The 23,823-nt window shown below is 27.2% G+C and overlaps 1 long non-coding RNA gene across 4 annotated transcripts in view; it reads right to left on the bottom strand.

Moving 5' to 3' along the window:
* LOC129960399 (uncharacterized) overlaps nucleotides 1-12,544 on the bottom strand; it is a 47,738-nt gene extending 35,194 nt beyond the window's left edge. The window contains exons 1-4 of one of the 4 annotated variants that reach the window (XR_008783590.1): nucleotides 12,376-12,544; nucleotides 8,172-8,264; nucleotides 5,415-5,574; nucleotides 4,104-4,233 (exon numbers count right to left, since the gene is read on the bottom strand). This is a non-coding gene — a long non-coding RNA (uncharacterized LOC129960399). Of the gene's footprint in view, nucleotides 1-4,103; nucleotides 4,234-5,414; nucleotides 5,575-8,171; nucleotides 8,265-8,365; nucleotides 8,608-12,375 lie in introns of those variants that run through there. The other 3 variants (XR_008783586.1, XR_008783589.1, XR_008783587.1) reach the window with 3 other exon arrangements.
* Between the last annotated feature and the right edge of the window lie 11,279 nt (nucleotides 12,545-23,823).

The raw sequence follows: 23,823 nt of genomic DNA, 5'->3' as shown, positions 1-23,823 counted from the left end.
AGGGTAGATTATTATCTGCTTAACAAGAAAACAAACAAAGAAAAAAAATATATTCATTTTGTAGAGCAAGATACCATTGCAACTTTCAGATTAATATCAAATGTTATGCCATTTTCATTTCTATAAACCATGAAAATGCAAAAGACATGCTATCAGTTTCTCAGAGACAAAACATTCTAAGTAAAATAAAGCAATGAAAAACCAAAAGAATATAAAAACATTTGAACTCAAAATAAAAGCAATTTATAAAAATGCCAAAATAAAAGAGATTTAGCAAGAAATCATTATAGAGAACAAATTGTTTTATATATAAAAGATTAGCACAAGACTAGATAAGCATTTTGATGACAGTCATTTTTGAACATTTCAAGATAAAAACCAAAGATATTCACTGGTAATATTTAAAACAAGTTTGTTATTTGAAAGAAGTTACTCACAATTAAAGAGCATTAAAAAAATGAACAGAATCACAAAATCTATACAGGAACTATTATTGGATATGATGATGATAATTGGATTCATCAGGGGACACATAGGTGATCAAAATTTGACTGTTTCTTTAAATTTACAGTGTTGTATTTTTAATGCAATTTATAATGATTTTCTGAACATATTTTAGCCTTTAATTTGCTATATGCATATGATGTGCAAAAAATTCGATTTTTATCCATCATTACGATTTTTTTGTAAGAACAATGAGCAGTAAAATGTACAATCCAAAGAGGAAGGAAAAGTGAATGAGAAATGTTTTCAGCTTATATATAATTAAAATAGAATATTTTAAGAAAGAATTTTCGGTTTCAATAGGTGTTAAAAGTCATCAAGGGAAAATATAAGCTTGCGCAACTTAGATGTTAAAGATAAAGTGAAGCTCAACTTCAAATGATTAGAAAATAATTATTTTTAGAATGTGGACAAATTGAAATTATTACATATACACACACATAAGACAATGATTGTTTTTGGATTTCGCTCCACTGCTTTAACAATTTTTCACTGAATTATTAATAAGTATGTTTTATTGACAACTCAAGGAAATGAACATATTATTCATTTTATATCATTAAAATTAATAAATATTATTATTACTAGAAAAAAATATTTCTTTCCAGGAAAAAGACACATCAATTGTTATACTTGATCTAAGTATTATAAACTATCATGCCTCCCTCCCCCTTTGAAATAGCATGTGACAGGAATTAATTCTTTTTTTCATTTGAAATTCAACTTTTTTTCAAATATCAGTTCAATAACTGAAATATTGCATAACTGCAACTATTGCATGAAGCAGTTTTAGAATTTTGTTTAGATTTCAATACATTTCTTTTTCTAATTGTAAAAACAAATCCATTAAGGAACAATAAAAAAATTATGAAAGAAATAAAGTGAAAGAGAAATATTAAAATAAGAATATTACATTAATTTTTGCAACTCAAATAGAATACTAAACTGACTCATTCCTGAAACTTATTGCACACACTGAACTATAACAGATATTAACAAATATGTTATATTGTTCCTATTTTATAGCTGCTGTTATTAAATATTCCACCAAAAATTGTCTTTGACATAATTTACATTTCTATACAATTTTAATGGAGTACAAGATTTGAAAGTTCATACAAAAACTCTTTTCATATTTATAGTTTATTTAAATATTGACATCTAAGAAGCATAATACTACAAAAGATATTTGTATTTGCAGTCATTCAAACAAAATGGTAAGCAACATAGCAATAATTTGTTTTCCATTTTTTTTTTTTTTTTATCCAACAGAATTTAAGATATCTGTATATAAATTTTCTGTAAGTGCACGCATTCAATATTTAAAATTTTTCAAATAATGTTAATTAGATATTTAGGTTAGATTTCTTTTTAAGTTGATGAGACATACAGTATTTACTAGGATGAAAATTTTACTATAAGGAAAGGAAACAAATTTATACATTTTTTTTCCCCTTAAAAATTTTTTCAGAAGCCATACTGATTATAATTAAAAAAAAAAATTATAAGATAATTGATACTTTTTGTAAAGTTAAATAAATATAAATAATGAATGACCCTGTTGAGACCCAAATAAAATCTATGATTAACTTAATTCAGATATTTTATTTGGGTCTAACAATTCTCTTTTCCTTTATCATATTGCTTTTCACACTATTCTTTTATTTTATTCAACTACTGAAAATTGAGCTTCTCACAAGTAAGAAGCAGAAAATGGAATTAAAATTATCTGAATTTTAGCACTTAGGATATTTATTTTTCATTGGAACATAAACTGAATTCCACAATCCTAAATTTTGTTTCAAATAACAAGAACATATAATAAGATTTTTTAATTTGGCAGTAGTGGCATTAAATTGGATTTTGAATTCAAGCAAATTTATTTATCATAATGATCTCTGAAAGTAAATTAAAAATCTAAATAAAATCCTGAAAATTATATAATATCTCAAAATATTCTAAAGAGGAAATCAAGATCCCAAAAGCTCATGTCTTGGAACTACAGGATAAAAAATTTCTATTGCTTATTAAAAAATGCTATGATCAATAGACATAATTTTCTTCTAAAGAAAAATTTTAAGAAATTGAGATAAAAAGAATTTCTTTTAAGAATCTGAGATTTAAAAAAATATATATATTTCTGTTAATTCTGGCAACAGAACACTTTGTCTGCAATAAATTTTAAAAAATTCCCCAAGAAGAAAGTGCTTTCCATGCCTCCAAATATGTACACTGAATCATTCAAGAAGGAGGATTATATTCACTCAATAACTTACAGACTGAAGGACACAAATAAAGATAAGAGTTTTATTTAATTCTTCATCTTAAATTGCACATTTAATAATCAAATAACTCACCAATACTATATGAACAAAGTTGTACAATAGAATAATAATTCTTCATAAATACTTTTTTAATGTTTTTTAATATAAGATTCTTTTATAATAAATTTTATAATAACATAAGGTTCTAAAATAATTTTTAAATGCCATATTTCTTCTCATATTATCGCTCTATATAAAAGTGAATACTAAATAATTTGTTTGAATCTTATACAATATCACGCCTCTTGACAGATTAAAAAAAAATATTGGTGCATAAATTCTTAAGAACTCAGAATTGCATGCTTAACCCTTATTCACATAATCATCCTGTGTTTTTAAGGGCTTTAGATCTTTTCAATAAATTCCTCCAGGGTTTTAATGTTACATCCTGTTGTCTACCATTTCATGATGGAATTGACAGAAATGAGAAGATTTCAAATGTTCTAATAAAAACAACTACTCCATTGATTTAAAGAAGTATGCTAAAATGCTTCTTTATTCCTAGTGGCAGATGTAGTGGCACCTAGAAATGGAGAACAAACTTCCCACTATTAAGTCTCCCTTGCAGCCTAGGCCATCACTAATGAACAGAAAAGCAGACTCAGTTTTAACTCAGTTGCATATTGAGCACACTAGATTTATTTATCTTAACTTAACTACTTGATTTACATACTGACTAAAATAAATCAAATTTTAAATAAAGACATAATTGTTTGTTTTTAAATAAGAATTAAGAAAACATTCAGTTTTCTTCTCCAATTTTTTCTTCTGAAGAGTTGCTATTTTCAGTAGGTTATAAAAAAAAAAGAATAATCAAATGTAAACAATAAATAATTAAGTCAGAATATATAAAATAATATATGAAAGCATAAATGCTATAGTAATAAAGGAGCTTTTTTTAAACCAGAAAGTAAGGAACAGAAATGCTATCTCATTATATTTTGTGCTAATTTATTTATATTAGGCATATCGGTGTATAAATGAGTGAAATACCATACTTTTTTAATTAATGAGTATTTTATTAAAGAATAATTATCATCTTTTAAAAAATGAAATTAGGTAATTTTTTATTTATTTAATAGCTTGTTATTTGTTTAAACAATTGTAGTAAGTTAAATTTAATAACAAGAAAATTGCATAGCATTTAGAATTTATCAAGCCTTTATATTGTATCAGCATAAAGCATACAGAAAAAAACAAAAACATTCAATGCATATGCATTTTTTGTAACAAATAAACTATAAGCAAATAAGCATATATCATAGATATTCTCACCGTTTATAATTTCTATTCCAGTCATTGCCCTCTTCTTATTAATGTAGTCAGTAAGAAAAGGGAGTCATGGATTCAATGAAGTAAGGGGCCATTTGGATCGGCATATTGAGCAAGGAGTGCCCAAAATCAACTAGTGCAAATAAAAAAAAAATATTTAAAAAAGATATAAGCACTATTTATAAAAGTATTTAACCAAAGTTTATTTTGTGTAGCAGATGAAAGATGAACATTAATATCATTGAACCATTGTCCTTGGATAATTTGATTTTAACTAAAAACTTCCTAACTGTATTAAATTAATTATAATATATATATATAATTGCATTTAATAAATTACTGCAATTAGAAAAAAAACTTTTATTAATTGAAATCAGGTCTATTTAATACATAACTATAATGTATATTTGTATTTAATTCAATAATTTCTTATTTCACATAATCAAACTGAAATAATAATTAAAAATTAAACTTTTATTTTCATTAATTCACAAAAATAAATCACGATTAAACTCTATATAAGCTATTGTTTTGATACTTTTTTATGCTTTTAAAAGCACTAAAAATTTTTTATTGTCAAGGGTGAAAATTTTGCATGAAATAAATCAAGTATAAAATTATCCAGGTTTGGATAGAACAAAATAATAGGCCAAAAGAAATATTATTTTGTATAATGCTAAAGAAATGCAACTATTTGCTTCTATTTATTCCATGTGTCATTTCTTTCAAATAAATGATAGTTTATATATAAATAATAATTCTAAATGCATAATTAACTAAGCAAAAGCAAGAAACAAACTTATGGACTATGGTTATATGCACAAAGATATTCATAATAACAATAATTGAAATGTAAATAAAGTTTTATATTTCAATATTTAATTAGCAATAAATTTATCGAGATGGTGAACAATACAAAATATTTAAGAAATCAAAGCATAATCTTTAATTGTCATAAAAAGAGTAATTTAATGTAAAATAATAATAACATTGCAAATATAGAATTCTTATTAATAAAGGAAGCAGGTATTTTTCAATATTCTATTTAAAGTAGACTGACAGTAATTAATAACCCTTTAGTTATAAAAATGATTGCAAATAGAGTGAAATAAACCAGTAAAAAATATTAGAAAGATGTGAATAAATTTATAAAAAATTAACAAATTAATTAAACTTCAGATATTTTACAATAAGTATAATTTTATCAAATTCTTCATTTTTTAAAACAAAAATACATTGCTTCAATATGATAAGATAAAATTAAATTTATGAAAATATAAAACTTGTGTTATTCAATTTAACAAAACAAAATACTTTTTAGTCAAAATGTGCACATAGAAGTTTCTTTATATCCTGTACTTCATCTTTATACATTTTCTAAAGCACAGAATGAAACTGGACACAACTATTCACATTTCCTTTTCCATATGGATTTCCATGCTATACTTTGATCAACTGCCAAAAATTTAGCTTTCTGCAATAAGAAGGAAGTGCAATTAAAATTTGAATATTCATCTTCAATTACATATTGGAAGTTCTTTAGATATTCATTTCTTAATGGAAACCAAAATTCAATTGAGTCTAAATTTTATATAATCCAAAATTCAACAACCCTTTTTCACAGAAGTAAATCCTGATGTAATAGAATGGAATAAAAATGTATCTTGAGTCCATTCAAATTTAATGATAATCATTTTATAAAATTTGTACTTGATTTGAAAAGTTTTTTAATTTAAAACAAATAATAATAATAACAATAATAATAATAAATTATTACTAAGCCATGAATAATGGTATTTTTACTGAGGTGAAAACCAAAATTAAAAATCAGTTAATATTTTACTAACACTACATATATATACATTAAATACTACATTCTGAAAATATGAAATTCATATTTCCAATTTTAAGGACACAGAGACTATATCTCTCATATTTCATTTAATGCAAACATATAATAATCACATTTTGAATGAAGTAAATAACAATACACATCTGGAATATTAATAATAAGAATGTTCATAATGATTAAATATAAATGCATTGTTTCGAAAAAAGAATCTTAAGAGCTTATTTAAATGATTGATTAATACAAAGTAACATATTCAGACGACTTAAAGTGAATTAATCCAAAGATGTATACAGAAAAATTAATAAGTTCCGATTTCACATGTCATGAATTTTGTTCCTATTACAAATTGTTTGTAATCCTAATCTGATGCTGCTTGATATTGATGATGAAATCTTTAACATTTTCAAATGCTTAAAATATTTGTAAATCAAATAATATATAAATTTAAAAAAATTTAAGTCAATTCATACTTGGGTCAACAATAAAAAAATTATTTTAGTTACTTTTTATTAAATAATTACAATTAATATAATATGTATATACATATGATAGAATTACAATATCAAGTGGCAAAATAGAGCTTGGCGACGGATTTGGCGACCAAAAAGAAATTAATGGACAAATTTAATTAATAAATTAATATTTTTTAAAAATGTATTAACATGAAGTGTCATCCACTACAAGTTTTAAAAAAAATGTATTTGAACTTGAGTGGATGGATAAAAAGTATTTTATTAACGATTGAAAATTTGAACAAATATATATAGGGAGGGTGTGAACTAATAGTAGGAATTGAAAAAAAGTTCCCTCAAAGAAAATCAAAAATGAATAAATAATAATAATAAAATGTATATAATTATCAGAAATCAATGAAAATTTTAAGAATTTTGAATTCATGACTGAAAACTTCAAGGAAATGCACATAAGTTTGATTTTGTGCAATCCAAAATCAAACTGGTTCCAAGAGACATTTAAAATATTATCTTAAAACAGAATAATAAAATAATTCCCGATGGGAAAATATAGCATTAGAATATTTTCCTATACAATGTAAAATAATCTAGCTCAAAGTATTGTTTTGAAATTGTTTTGTTATTGCATAACTACATCAAAATATACAAGATATGCCCTAATAATTTTAGCATAACAAAGTACAATTGGGCATGCCCAATATAACACAATGTGTTATATTGGGCATAACACATGTGTGTGTGTAACACAATGTACAAGAATAGACAGTAAAAATTTCTTTATAAGCAGTAAATTAAATTCTACATGTTTTGAATGCAAATAATATCAATTAATAAATAAATTTAACAACATATTAAATAACAATAATATATTTAAATATTTCTTCATTGTTTGGTGAAGAAACCAGGGGCTATAAATATATATTAATACCATATTTTTGTCTATAAGAAATAGAAAAAAAACCCCCTTAGGTAAGTAAATTAGTAAACATGTCAGAAGATAATGAAGTATGATTCAATTCTAAACCATATTCTGTAAGATTATAATATTAACGTTATTCATGATCTTTAAAAATAATAATAATTTTAAAAAATTCTAAGTAATTATTAGATAAAATATTCTTTAAATTGCACATTCTTTTATAACTTTACATGTTTCAATTTTAGCGTCTATGATTGGTAACTATATTTTGCAATATTTTGTTTCTATATTATTTTAAAAAAATGTTTTTCTTTCAGGCTGAAATGTAGAGATTTACTATTAAATTTTAATTAAGAACTTGTTTTAGAATTTTCGGTATACAACACTTTCAAAAATAGAGTATAACAATGTTATTATGCAGAGAAAACTAGAACAATTCAAAGAATTTAGCTTTGCAAATGGCAAATCTGAGGATACTTTCTGATATGAAATTTCAATACCAAATTAGAAAAGCTATTATTTTAAAACATTCATGGTCATAACCATTATTGAGACAGTTTTATTTTCCTATTAATTCCGATCTTATTAAAATTCTTGAAATCGAGTAACAATGATTTATTTTAGCTATAAACTATATGAGAATAGGATTTTATCCTTTCTGATGAAAGTACAGCACATAACGTATTTCTCTTTCCCACAGTTACTTGTTCTCTGCCAAAACAACATTTCTTACTGCTGCAAATTTACTTGAAATTTGTTCATTGTGCATTTCAACAATTTTAAAACAAACTACTGACTATTTTAAAAAAAGCTACTGAAAAACTCACTTGAAAAGCACTTCATCAAATATTTCTTTTGTGAAATGCAAGACTTACAATACTTTGTTCTTACTTGCATTCTCTCTTTCTAATAATGCATTACTAGAAAAATTATATTATCATTAGAAATATATTAAAGAAATAATTTCAAATAAGAAATTTGCTTTCAAAACTTAAAAAAATACAATCAAAATTTTACTAACTGCTGTAAATCAGGCACTTAAAAAAAGAAAAGTTGATCATCACTCTGATGCATATGAAGAAGCAATATGCACAGCAACACATATAAAAAAGAAAAAAATGTCTCCCCAACATTTTATTGCATACTCCTTAATAAAGGTGTTATCACTCTTCCCTCCCGCCTAAAAATTAAATGCCTTAGGCAAGGTCATGAAAATCACAAGTACTCAGATTCTTATTTCCAAGCCTCACATATAAGCATTTGTTCTTTCAGTACAGTAAAGAAAACCAAGTATGCATTTTAGAAGTTTTATAGTGTGAGTGAAACCAAAATTTGACACACAGCTCTAATTTTAGAAATAAGATTATTTAACAACTTTTATTTATTTAAGCTGCATATGCAATTAAACAGACTGACAGATGGTCAACACTTTGATTTGATTAAAAAATTTTTTTATTAATCTATACTTTAGATACAAAAACTGTGTACCAAATTTTATGATACAATTTTTTGCATTTGAATTTATTACATTCACTTGCACTGGGACAAACAGAGAAATAAAAAAATCTTGAAAATTTACTATTGTGAAATATTAGTTCAAAACTCTTTTGGGTTATCATGTTCACAGACATTCTAAAACTGTGTTTTTTGAAGATTTAAATTGCAAAGATTAGGCCAAAGCTTGAACTCCAATTTTTGCTGCTTACAATGTGTTCTCTTTAAAAATTTGGTATTAGAGAAGTAAAAACTGAATTTTATTTCGGTTATTTAGTTCTGGTATGCATTAGCAAAAGTAACAAGCTTTGCATTATCATGGTAACAAGTAAGTTTGTATAATATTTGCTAACAAACATGAACATTTTGCTTTAATTTATTTTTGAAAACCTTGATCTTTCAGTGGACTCACTTTTGAAAGTACACAATCAAAATACATTTAAATACATTTTTACCAGCATATTATTAAAAAATTCTACCTTTCGTACAAAAATGGCTTGAAATAAAATTACATAAATAATTTACTAATGATGATTCATTAAATGATGTTGAAAATGACAAACCAATGTTCTACAAACAAGAAATCATGTGCAGTAAAGCAACAATGAACTGAAGTTACTATTGAAAACTAACTATGTGGTTTTACATATATACATAAAGTTACCCCCAAAAGAGACATGATTTTTTCCCTATCTAAACAAATAAAATTAGATTTTAAAAAGTCAAGAAATTGAAAGAAATATATTTCACCCACATTACTAGTATCATCATAAACAAATAATTCATAAAGAATACCAGAAACAGAGTTAGTGCAAGGAAAATTATAAGCGAAGTGAATGTCAGAAAATTCAAGATAACTCAATATATCAAGATATTATAAAAATTCTTTTTTGTTTTTAAGAATGTTGTTTTAATTTTGAAAAACAATAGTAAAAAAAAGACACTTTTTTCTAAAATGTCATAAAAATTTATTCCAGAATTTTGTGCTCCTCGTGATGACATCAAGTGGTGTACTGTGCACTTGAGCTGCGCTAATTATGCCATTGTTTTCCTCTGACTTCTGAGAGATAAAAAAATCAAACACCCTGAAGAAAATGTAGACATTTAATTGGTCAAATTTAGCTTGGTGAAATACCCTCCTTCAGAAAGGAAAAAGGGGGGGGGGGGTGATAGGACTTAGACCAAAAATAAGCACTTTTAAGGCTTATAAAAAATAAGCACTTTTTAGGGGCTTTTCATCATAATATGGACTCTGCACATATAGATTTTCAATAAAACTATAATGACTTTCAAAATTCTGTTAATTGTTTGCATTTTACAGAGGGAAAAAAATGCTAAATGCAGTGACAAGTTTAGAGAATTTAATATTATATGAGAAGCAAAACTTTTTTCTAATACTAATAGGTTCTTTTAATAAAACATAACCAATAATTTTTAGAAAAATCCTGCAGTGATGTTTTTTTCCTCCAAATTATACCCATCTTTACGTCTGATCTTTTAAAGTAAGACACAGAATATAAACAGAAAGTCCTTCTATGCCTTCTACCAAATATAAACCTCAGGTGTTTTTAAATAATTGGTTATTATCAAAAATGGGGGCATACAGACAATTATCAGTATTATGAAAACTCTCCTATAGCTTTTTTTAAAATTTAAATTCTTCAAGATTTATGATTAAACATTTATATAAGCCTGCTTTTAGTTTTCCTTAAATAATAATCAATTTTATTTAAAACTTTGACTGTACATTCTCCTATTTGAAGTACACAAAGAGAATATATTGTAGCCAGCAAAAAATTTGTTATCTGAGCTATTGATAAATCTCCATAATTTAGATCTCCCTAACTCTGTAAAGACTACTTTTTAATATTATGTCTGAGTAATAGCCTGCCTGTGAATGCAATAATTTAAAAATAGAATGAGATAGATAAATGGAATTTGGCAGATGGTCTTTATATCAGTTTCATGAAATCGACTAGTCTCTCTGTCAGTATTCAAACAGTATTCAGTCAGTATTCAAAAATTCAATTCAGTCAGTATATCAAATAAGAAAGCAAAGATCTAGATCAAGCAAATGGTTTTATCAACAGAATTATAGATTTGTGCTAAATTTTTATTACAATCGGAAGAAAAAGAAAATATTATGTTAATATATAAGCAGTGATGCAAAATCTGGAGGGCCAAAGAGTATAGACACTTTTGGTGTTAATCTTATGGGGCACTATCTGAACAAAATATTAGCACATTTATATCATCTTTTGAAATTAAATATCATACAGTTCTGAAAAATAATACCATGCCCAGGGAGCATCGATATTTGCTAAATCACTGATAATCACTAGGGACGAGAAAATTATATTATGACACCTATTATCTTCTCTGTGCTACTGTATGAGAAAGTCAAGGGCAGAACACTGTTAATGGATAATGGAAGTCCTTTTAATTTTGAAAATAAAGCTAATAATTTTTTGAGTTGGCTTTGGGAGATTTGGGACTTCCCAAAGTCATCCGAATTCTGGGGGAAAGAAGTTTCAGGAATACTCAATCCATATAACTTAAAATAATAATTTTTTTTTTTTTTTTTTTTGCTAAACATAAAAAGAATTTGTAGTCATAATTCAGGGAGGATGACCTGCTCTAACATCATTGAACTGGTATCATTACTAAAAATATTCAGTGTTTAAATTATTGTATGCATATGCAGTGACACAAAATGTAACAGCTCTTTCAAGATGTAACTGATAAAAAATAAATAACTTAAATTATCTGCTTAAGAAGCAAACAAACTATCAGAAGTATTTGAACTTTAGTGAAAGAGATAAGAAAATTTTAAAGAAAATACTGCTCTAAATCTGTAATTTAAAAAATAAGAGCCTGGAAAAATAGCCCAAAAGCAAAATGGATATAATAAATCCCCAATGGAATTTTGTGCAGATGGTTATTTCAAATAGGATCTTAAATTTTATATCGAGCGGTTCAATGTAAATACTTATTGCATAAATTTTATTAATAATGAAAATCTTTTAAGACTGTTTATTTTCAGATGAGAAACTTAAAACTGCAGTTGATTTCTCATTCAGTGTTGTCTAAACAGTCTCATTCCCGATATTTATGTAAATCAAACAGTCAAATAAATATGCGGTAATTTTACAATGTACTGTAATGATTTAATTACTAAGTAAAGCACACTTTATGAGAACCTTTGGACGCTATTCTAAATATTCTAATCCACAAAAAGACATAGGTAGTTTATAAATTCAGTACTTAACAGTCACTAAATGAAATTAGACGAACGCTTACATTATAAAAAAATTAAATTTCTATAGATTATACAAACACCATTTAGTATGGTGAGGAAAACAGACTAAAAACGACTAAAACAATGTTAAAAATATGCAAAACATATTGATCTATATAAACATCGTTATCTTAAACAGTAAAATCACGACATATATTGGTACCAAAAAATAAAAAAAAAATTAATTAATACTACATGTTAAAGGTATTTAGAGTATAATGTAATTGAAAATAACATACTTTTGATAGATTACGAATAATTTCGAAGCCACTCTGTTTACATTTTAACTTCGCGCACTTTCGTTATGTCAACTTTTTTCTGAAATTATTGTCATACTAGAGCTTATGATATAATCACTGGACATTTTTATGATGAGTTTAAACAGAGAAATATAATGAATACCATAAAAAGCGAAACACGAATATCATTAACACGAAAATTTGAACGAAATAGAGAAAATTGATTAATAACTAATATGTAAAAAAAAAAGATATGCGTCATAAAGTATGTTTTTTTTTTTTTAAAGGCTTTCTTTGCACCCAACATTTCAAATGTTTAAGATTTCTGTCACATTTCTTTTCTAGAAATTCCAGAATATAATTTTATTTTATTCAAATTCTGCCGGAGTATTGCCATTCCGGCAGATGATAGCGCTCTGTCGGGAATCGGTAATATTCTGCCGGTAATGTTAAAACTGAACCGTTCACATCAAGTATCCGCATTCATATGGTACACATTTGATCTCATGTGCAGAACTGCTCTCTTCAACAGCTGGATGTGGAATCATAGAAATCCTAATCTGGAAATGAAAGTGAATTGTCTTCAAAAATTACATAAAAATAATATATCAAACGTAATTTTTTTTATACTTTTCCTTTTCATTGAATTTTTTCCTTAATTTAAATTTTACTGTAAATTAAAGCAATGATTTCCTCAGCATTTAGCACAACGAAAGTTTTTTTTAAAAAACTTCTTTAGTTATTAAAATTTTTGAACCTTATATTCCAAAAAAAAAAAAAAAAAAAAAAAAATGAAATGAAGCAAAATAAATTTGCGTGCGTGACAAAATAACAATAAAGAAGTACTCGCATGTACTTTTTTTTTTAATTATTGCATTCTTATAGAAATCGTTTATATCAGTTGTTTAAATTAAATCGCGTACTCTATACCAGCAATTGTCATTTGTGATGAATTGGGTTGTAATCTTTTTTACGTGTAGTATATGTTAATCATACAATTTTTCAATTCTTTTTTTAATGTTTGCAATTAAACTTTAGAACATAATAATAAATCTTCACAGGTATAGTATGTGATAATTAAAAAAAAAAAAGAAAAAAAGATAATCAGATTACATTCGAAAAACTCTATTGTCAATGGGAAGTGGGAATTCTATTGCTTAGTGGTATTTTTGTGATGATCATAAATATAGTATATATTACCAATTTCATTTTAAAAATATAGTATTGAGGATTATATATTAAAGCATATATTCAGAAAATTAAAGAGTAGCATTGTCTTATTCTTATTTTTTATACACTTTTACCAAACTTCAAATGGCGCAGTATAATCAGAACTGGCTCTTGCGCCATTAAAATCCACAAATCCAACCAAACTTCTAATGTTTTATATTTGTGAAAACAGAATTTTACGTTTGATTTTTCACATATTCTTTATGTTTTAAAATGTTGACAATTTGTTTAACTAATGGCTCCCATTGCTGTTTTGCTGTTTGAATATTTTAATAACTTTGAAGTTCTTTCTTATTAATTAAAATATAAATTTAACTCAACATTTTTTAACAGCAATGGTGAGATATGTTATTTATTTATATTATAAACTTATTTGAGAAAAATTAATTTTTAGATTCTATAGTATTTAAAGCTTGCGTTATGAAATATATTAAAGATTGAAAAGAAGAAAATAAGCGAAAAAAATAATAATAACTACTGTTTCATGAGTGTAGTAATAAGACGAAAATAAGGCTTTTATTGAAATGTAAATAATATTATAAAGTAATTAAGATATTATGTGATCAACAAAGAAATCTTAGGACGTTTATGGAAAGTTGAAATGCCTGTAAAAGTAAAATTTAGAGTGTTTCTATTACAATTCGTACTTTTACGGTTTTGTTATAAAATCGCTATTTTTGATAAGAAAAATTAACTCGAACAAGAGATCAGGACCATTAGAAAATAAAATAATGAAGAAGTTGTTTTTAGAATAAGGAAATTCGGAAGTGAAATTGCATATTTATAATTCTAGTAGAATACTAATTGTAGAGATTATGTAAAAATTAGAATATTTACTTAGAAGTTTCTAACACTATTGAAAAGCTATTTTCTTTATGATGAGATTTTATGTGACTGTTTAGAATGTGGATGTAAAATTAGAAAAAGCTGTCTGATTTGGTACAGTGTTATGCATATGACATTACAGTGTCAGCGCGATGATGTTCCATTCCCGGATATGCCGCAAATGGTATGCGTGCATATCTATACTTATAATAAAGCTCAATGTGTGTGTGTGTGTGTGTGTGTGTTGGCGCTCTACAGACCAGACCGTTTGACATACAGCTACCAAATTTGGTACATGTATACCTTGGAGGTTGGGAATGTGCACCTGGGGTTCCGTTTTTCGAATTTTTAATTAGAATTTTAATTATTAATTAAAAACTAACTTTCCCGCCAAAAAAAAATCTTCCATTTTCCCCACCGCAAACTTTCCCGCCAAAAAATCTTCCATTTTTCCCACCGCCAAACGAAAAAGGCTTCAGTTTTTTTTTCTCCCAACAGTAATGAGGCTAGGGTTAAAATTTTTCGGCAGATTATTTCAATCTGTTCTGTTTATTTTCTTAATGTTTGATGCATTTAAAATTAAATATTGTTAATGAATCGATCTTTCAGATTCATTCTGAAGTACTTTTGAATTAAAATAAAACAGAATAAAGGAAATTAAAAATTTCTAATCCGCATAGCGTTACCCCAACTTGCGTAGAAAAAAAGTCACGTATTTGCGTTACGTAACTGGCGTTGAAAATTCACGCATGCGCTTTGTGCTCTGATTGTTGCCATGACAACGTTATCAATGGACGATTTAAATTATTTTTGGGTTAGTTGCATGCTTTTGTAAGTAAATTGTATTTATGTTAGTTATATATTTTTTGTATATGCTTATAGTTTTAAGTACGTCGTTTTTTAAGTAGTTTTTTTAAAACCTGTTTTCAACCGTTTATTTTAAGCGATTCGTTTTATTTTCTTAGTGTTTGATGCATTTAAATTTAAACATTGTTAATTAATCGATCTGCCAAACTCTTGAGATATTACATAAATTAAAAAAGATATTCTTTAGTGCCCATAAAGTTTAAACGCTGAGTGACTCTATTTTCAGTAATCAGATTATAAAAAAATGCTTTGTTTCAGTAAAAAATATTATTATATTAATTGAAGATAAATTCTTTCCACTTTAATTTAAAGCATAAATTCTACCGTTTTCAACCGTTTATTTTAAACGATTCGTTTTATTTTCTTAGTGTTTGATGCATTTAAATTTAAACATTGTTAATGAATCGATCTGCTCATAATGAATCTAAGAAAATTTTGTTGACCAACTCTTGAGATATTACATAAATTTAAAAAGATATTCTTTAATGCCCATAAAGTTTAAACGCTGAGTGACTCTATTTTCAGTAATCAGATTATAAAAAAATGCTTTGTTTCAGTAAAAAATATTATTATATTAATTGAAGATAAATTCTTTCCACTTTAATTTAAAGCATAAATTCTACGGGTGCTAACAGAAAATGAGAGAGATACATATTACGTTATGACTGAAGGCCTTTATAATATTATGAATGAATTATATGATAATCAAAATTTGAAGTTTTAAAATATTTTGATGAAGAAGCTATTAAAGTAGAAATTGCATAAAATATTTAATTATTAAAATTTTAACGAACATTAAGATTGGCGAACCGGCTGGTCGCCAAAGGCGGCTAGTATATATATATAACGCAAACCATATATATATATATATATATATATATATATATATATATAATCCATAGTGAAAATCATAATAAATTAGGACTAAAATTAGAAAAAATCAAAATAAACGACTTAAAAGACGGTTCTTATCAGAATATTAAAAAAGAAACCAAAACGTGAGGCACCGAAGATTGTAGGAGAGGGATTCAGTCACAATGAGTATGATAAAAAGAAAACGAAAATGCCTACATATTCATCATGCAAGTATTAGAAAAGTTTTATAAAAACGACTGCAATTGCAACTCACTTACAGTATTTCTGACTGCGGCCTCATAGTTTTAAGTTTTATTTTTTGTTGTGTTTTAACCTCCTGATTTTTAAAAAAAATATTATTCTTTTTAATACACTAATAAAACTGTTTTTTAATATTTTTTTAAATTAGGGTGTCCTATAAGTTTCTTTCCTATTTCTATTATGAAATGAATACACAATATTTACTGTTTGAGATATTATTGATTTTGTTAAGAAAACTTATTATTAAGAAACAATACAGAATGTTCATTTTTATTTGTGAAAGGATACCTTTTTTTCGAGTATATCTATATGCCTTAATATTTTATGGTATTGTACATCAGCATTTGCATTGTTTGCAATTATACGTATATTATGAAATGAGTAGAGTAAGCAGTGATTTGAAAGCTTCAATAACATTTTAGGATGTTTCTAAAGTAATTTTGGCTGGGTTTGTTTTTCTATTTAAATCATAAGGGTCGTGTACCGAACATTAAATTTTGGAGCAGTATTCTAACAATGTTCTAAATTAATTACGTCTTGCAATTTTTTATATTCTTTTATTAAACTTAAAAGTGTTGTTTTATAATTATAAATGCCCGATATAATAATTAAATAAGTCTAATATTATAATTAAATATAATTTAGATGGCATTAAAAATGCTGTCATCTGTTTGCAGTTTTGTACAAATTACTTTTAAATTTATATTTTAAATTGTATTATAAGTAAGCCATTGAAACCAGATCACCAGGAAGTGATTCACAATAAAAAATTTGGTTATTTTAAAATTTTCTATTTGAAATTATTTATATAGATAAAAAATTAAAATTAATAAATTATATAGTTTTAGAAGTTAAAGAGAGGACAAGGGTTTACGGTTTCTGCGCTTTCTTTGTGATTTTTTTTATCAATATATATATTATCTTTATAATCACCGTTTTCTGCTTCACAGATGAACATGATTTCTTGAACTACCTTTTCTTTTTACAGATATAAAGAAAAGAAGTTGTGCATTTCCTTCGCCAAAAAATATAAACCAGATTTCTCCCATATTTTTCAGGGAATTTAGGGTTCTATTGAAATGCTTTTTGATTGCGAAAGATTTCCTTACATGAAGAAAAGCGTGTAGGATGTACGCGTGTCACAATGTGGATGCAAATGAGAGAAAACTACCCTAATTGCTTATTTGTTTATTTGCTTATATTTAATTTCAATTATTGCGATATTTTTAAGTAGTTAAGCTAATGATTTTTCACGTATTTTGTTGCTTCAAACATGAATACATATCTGAAAGCAGGTATAAATTTCTATATATGTATGAATTTTTTCACTGGATGTATTCAAGAAGAAACCAGCTCAATATTCGAAATTTATATAAGAACCTTTTTGATTAATTGCAACAAAATGAATTAAAGTAAAATGGCGTAGAAAAAATATAGCATTTTTCTATCAAATATATTAAATGGAATAACAAAATCAGTAAAGAAAGAGTTGAAAATCGTAATACATATAAATGTTACATACATATAAATACGTATATATATAAATACATCAGAAACAACATAATTATGCTTACAAATTTGAGAATAGATATGAGTTAAATTTCTGCATCAGTTCTTAAAAGTTTAAAATTCTTTTCAATAGTATGTAAAAACAGCGTTAATAAATAATATTCCAAACAAACAATATTTATTAAGAACTATTTGTTTGACCGAACGATTTTTCATTTGATCAAGGTGCGATAAAAATAATCAAAAATATTTTAAAAGTTATTTGCAATCTCGTTTTCTTGTAAGTAACAATTAAAAATAAATAGTTTAAAAATAAATTTCGTTTGAAATTTCATGCATTATTTTGTATAAATATTTTTGTTTAGCTAAAATAAATTTCATAAAACTTTATTTTCTAAAATATTTATATATCTTAACATTCAAGTAGATTGAAATTTATTATATAAAATTTTATTTGAACTGTCTTTGTCCTTCATTTAAATGCAAATAAAGAAATGCATAGTGTAACAATGGCAATAATAGTAGTAATCTAAAATGTTAATACTTCGTGAGTTATTAAAATTATTTTATGAAATTTGAGACTCTTGAATGAAATCTTGAATACACAAAACAAACAACAATAAGCATTAAATAAACAGAAATTGATCTTTCCTTGTTACAAAATACGGATCTCTTAATGCATTAAAAATAAAACGTAATAAAACAAAAATAATTTGGTCAGTAAGTTTCTGAAATTCAATAGTTACAATCTTATAAAGTATTTATTAGGAAATAAAATTCCTATTTTTCATTTCTTATAGTCTGTGAGTGACATTTTACGAGTAAGCGAGTAAAAATTCTAGATTGCCACAAGTAATAAAACTCTCCGTCAGAATTAAAGACAGAGATTATTAATAAAATATTATGGCAATGGAAAGAATTTTCTATTTCGATGTGATGTTCTTTTGCTGCAACACGAAGTTTTTTTTCTGTTTTTTTTTCGTGTTCGTATTTTACAACAACGTGGAAAATGATACTTGATTCAATAAATTTAAATTTTTGGAATGAGTAAATAAATTCCTTATTTTAGGGGTAATTTAATGTAACGGAAAATTTGCTCATAAGAATGAGGTGGAATTTTACTTATTCACGTTTTTGTTCATTGACTTTTACACAAATTTGGGTGTGCTGCCATTCAGTAAATTTTAAAATCTAATTCCTGTCCCTGTTGTTCAAGGGGTCATGAGAAATGTGGCAGCCGAGACTTCGACGGGGAGTTCCAGTGCACGTGAAGCAGGTAAAATAACAGGAATTCTGGAAAGGTCGATCCGACGCATTCTGCACGAAATCTTGAAACTGCATCCGTACAAGAAAGAGGCATTACACCAGTTGTTGCCAGGAGATTGCGAGAAAAGACAAGCCGTTGCAACGTGGGTGCTCGCACAAATGGAACGTAACCCACAATGGTTACTGAACATCTGTGGGCAGATGAAGCCACTTTTCATTGCATGATGACGTCAATGCGCAAAACAGTCGTATCAGGGCAGCATCAAACAATCGTGCGTACACGACCAAACCACTATATTCTCCACATGTGACTGTTTGGTGTGGTTTCACTGCGTCCTTCATTCTAGGCCCTTTCTTTTTTGAAGAGCGTTATCCTGTATCCGGTTGGAAAACCCATTCCGTCACTGCAGAACGCTATCTTAGGCTTTTGCGAGACCACGTTATGCCTGCTTTGCAGCAAAGACGTGCGTTATCTTCCGTCACCTTCATGCAGGATGGTGCCCCTCCCCACGTTTTTAGTTCCGTTAAAACATTCCCCCTAGACACATTCACTGAGGACAGAGTGATAAGCAGAGGATGTAAGAATGACTGGCCTTCACGATCGCCAGATCTTTCTCCAGCGGACTTTTGGTTGTGGGAATACCTGAAGTCTCGTGTCTACTAGGGCTCTCCTGCCACTTGGATGGAACTGAAAGATGCCATTCAATTGGCCGTTAGTGGCATCGATGCCGATATGTTACACGCAGCTGTAATAGGCGTAGTTACGCGCCTCACTTGCTTAATACCTTGTGGTGGCGATCATGTTGAGCATGTTTTGCTTTAAAATAAAATATACTATAATGTTACTGTGCTCTGTTTTCCTGATTTGCATAAACCGTCTCGGTATGACCATGTGAGCGCCATCTATCGGTCATTTTTAAATACATTTTTTAATGGAAATAACGAAATCTGAAGGCTGTCAGAACATATTCCCGCAAACCACAATTTTTTTCGAGCATTAATTTTTTTATAATGATTTTTTTGAAGTTTGCAAGAATTTATGCCTCACCCGGTATATGTGAAAATGTGTAGAAAACTGCGTGCTTCCGCCCTAAAAATCTCAGATCAATAACGATGCGATCTTGCAAGATATGAATAAAAGTCTACATTTTTCATTTCTTTAACATTAGAGGATCAAAATTTTGCGAGCTTGCGATTTCGTATCAAATAGATGTGGGCTATTAAAAGTTTGTTTCCAGAAAATAACTTTCGCTGTAGTTTTGAAATTTGAAGAGAAAAAGGGGGTTTGGACATTGGAAGAACTGACGTTTATACTGATTTCATTATACAGATGCGCCCTTAAGAAATTTTTATTTCAAAAATCTTTAAAAGTATGCTAATTTCTTTTGAATGTATTTTTATGGTTGTATGATGAACGATGGCTGATTAAAACAGGGTGAATCCCTTTTTTTCCCCGCAAAATGTACATAAATATATTTCTTGGAGTTATTTGTTCATAGATGGATTAAAAACAGCAATCCATAATTAATAATAATAATAATAATTATAATAAATTTCCGTAACTAATTAATGTGTTCTTTGATCCCCACGGATTAAGGCTCAATTTTCTTTATCACGGAGCGTTTTAATAGTTGAACATTCTAAAGAGATCGTTTTCTTATTTTAAGGAATTCCTCCCTTAGTAATTACTATTCTCCAGTAAATTCTCTACGGTAATAAGAGATATTAAAAATACTCCTGTATTTTCTGATTTTGTCCACTTTTACATATTAACCATGTTTCGCTGGTTATTAATTGCTTACTTTATGATTTCATTAATTCGTTACTTGTCTCGAGAAGAAATCTCATCCGATACCCTCTTTCCGAAAACAACCGTTCCCATTTCTTTGTGCAGAAACGGCTCCACCCTTTGGCTCCGCACATTCCTACGCTCAGAACTGGTAAATTTTAACTACTCATATGCAATTTTATTTTGTTAATTGTCCAAAATGATTCAATCTGCAACAAATAATTTAATTCTAATGCTAGGAAAACTAAAGCATTGCAAAAAAAAAAAAAAAAAAAAGTGCCTTCTTTTTCTTTTGTTTTTCTATAATTTTTAAAATAAAAAATGCAACAAATTAGATGGGTAAAATTTATTATGAAGTTTTTCATAAGCATTTTTATACATGTGTCATTTTGCGGACAATCTAAAAAAATTAATCACATGGAAATTTATTTATCTGTCAATTTCTTTGCATGCGAATGCATGATAAGTTGAACAAGCTAAATGAATGAAACTTGGTATATGATAGACATTAAAATTGCATCCAATCGGATGACGGAAAGAGACCCGAAATACGTACTCGATACATTTCAGTGTAGTACGAAGCTCAATTTAACACTCTAGGGGTTTCACACGCATTTCGACGTAACCCCTGGCCTTCATCAAAATCGTTGTGCTCACATTTCGACGCGTGGTCGGTAACGACTCAAGTTTGGTTTGCATGGATAATTACGTGGGTCGCTTACTGCTCGAAGAAGGTTTTGGACGTATTTCAAAGTGTTTCTTTTCTCCTGCAGGTTTGGAAATTTGATAGACTGAAGGGTAGTCAATACAATGATTTCCGACAAGACGGTTTTACGGCCATTTATAGATGTCATAGAATCCGGCACCCCGCGGATTCCTTAGGCGTGGGACTCGCCTTCAGGGGTCGTTGCGCTCAATAAATTATCCCCTACCTCATTAAAAGGTGTCTTTTACGCTTGCATTGTAGGTTTACTGGGATTTGAACTTTTGGCAGGAAAACTTAGCGTGCATGTAGAGGGGTGACTAAACGCAAGTTCCACACACCTGTGGTCGGTTATCTGCGCCTTCACAATCCACACTTACTTCAGCGAATACTATCGCACCCCTGGAAACAAAATTAGTAAACTTTTGTAAAAGAGTTTGAAAGTAAAATGTTGCGGTTAATTCGTAAACCTGATTTTGCGTATTTAGCTGCATCTCCGGTCGGGCTAATGGGTGATAATGGAATTACAGAAGTAAAATGCACAGCATCCTGTGAAAATATGACTCCAAAGGAATCAAAGTTAAAAAATTTTCATTTTGGAAATTAAATAAAGGTGGAAATACAAAAATAAATAAAAATCACAAATATTATTTTCAAGTGCAGGGCCAGAAAAAAAAAATAAGTTAGAAAACACAATAAAAATGTTTTCGTAGCTTTTTTCCCTTTGGATATTTTTATAACTGCATTTTTTTTTAAATATATATATATATAATTCAGAAATCGTTGCTATTTTGTCTGTATTTGTTTTTTTTTTGTAAAAATTTTATTTTATTTTGCATTTATGAGATAATGTACATACATTTATCTTATTCATATATCCTGCAATAAATGAAAATTAATTCGATTATCAATAAAAAAGTAAGACGGTTTTTATCAGAAAAATAAATAGAGGAATTAAATTCTTTTAAAAAGAAGTAGCATATAAGAGAATCTATAGCTGTTTTATTTACTAATATTTGAAAATTCTCATATTTCTGAATGAATTTTCTTGAAAATCGCGATTATCTCTACTCATAAAAGGGAAAAATGTATATGTGTGTATGTATATTACAATAATTCGCTAAGCAATATCTTTAGTAAGAAACTAGCCGCCTTTGGTGACCAGTAGTTCACCAGTATAAAATATCTCTAAAATTTTCAGTTATATATTTTATGTAACTTGATATATTACTAGTTTTTTTCTGCAAAATATTTAGCAATCATAGTTTCAGATTTTGATAGTTATATAATTCAGTCATACTAGTATTTAGGCCATAAACAGTTCTGTTCATTGTATTACTTATCTCTTACTAATTTTTGTCAGAGCTCATAAAATTTGCACGTTAAATTAGAGTGAAAATGTTAAACTGCAATTAATATAAAAACATTTTTTACTGAGACCAAGCACATATTTTTTTGAATATGAAAATTGAATGCAGAGTCGCTCGGCATTGAAGTTGTATTTGCAATGCAGAATAATTTCCGTAATTTATGTAATATCTTAAAGCATTATTCAACAAAAATTTCTCTAATTCAGTTTTTAATTTTACTTTCAAAACATTTAAATGATGCAAATGGAAATATTTTATTTGACTTCAGCCAATAAATGTTCTTATGAAAAAATTATGAAGTTTAAATTTTACACAGTCCTTTTGTCCTAAGGAGTCATATTCTGCGAAATACTCTTACACTTCAACTTTTAATTCAAGTTTAATAAATAAATTTTCTATCTTCTGCGATCAAATCTGTCAGTTTTTATATATCAATATTAGAACAATCAATATTTTCATAATCATAGGCCAATCACTGTTGAGAAATCCTGGTAAAAGATTGGCGTATCTTCATTGAAACGGTCTCTCTTCTAAAATCGCCAATTTTTATAGAAGAGCGATATTCAAATTTCATAAATTATTTAGTTTTAGTGAATGATTTAGTTGATTGAAGTTCAAAGATTTTTATTTAACCCTTAGCGCTCCGAAAAGTAATTAGATGCGTAAATATTTGAGGAATAAGAGGACTTGTTTATTGCTCCGAAAAATTAATATATATGAATTTTTTTAAGTTGAATTTTCCAAGAAAATTAATCTACATATTTTTACCACTC

Source organism: Argiope bruennichi, chromosome 2, assembly GCF_947563725.1.
Source record: "Argiope bruennichi chromosome 2, qqArgBrue1.1, whole genome shotgun sequence".
Lineage (NCBI taxonomy): Eukaryota > Metazoa > Arthropoda > Arachnida > Araneae > Araneidae > Argiope > Argiope bruennichi.
Note: the sequence above shows the minus strand (reverse complement) of the source record. Positions and strands in the feature narration are given on the sequence as shown.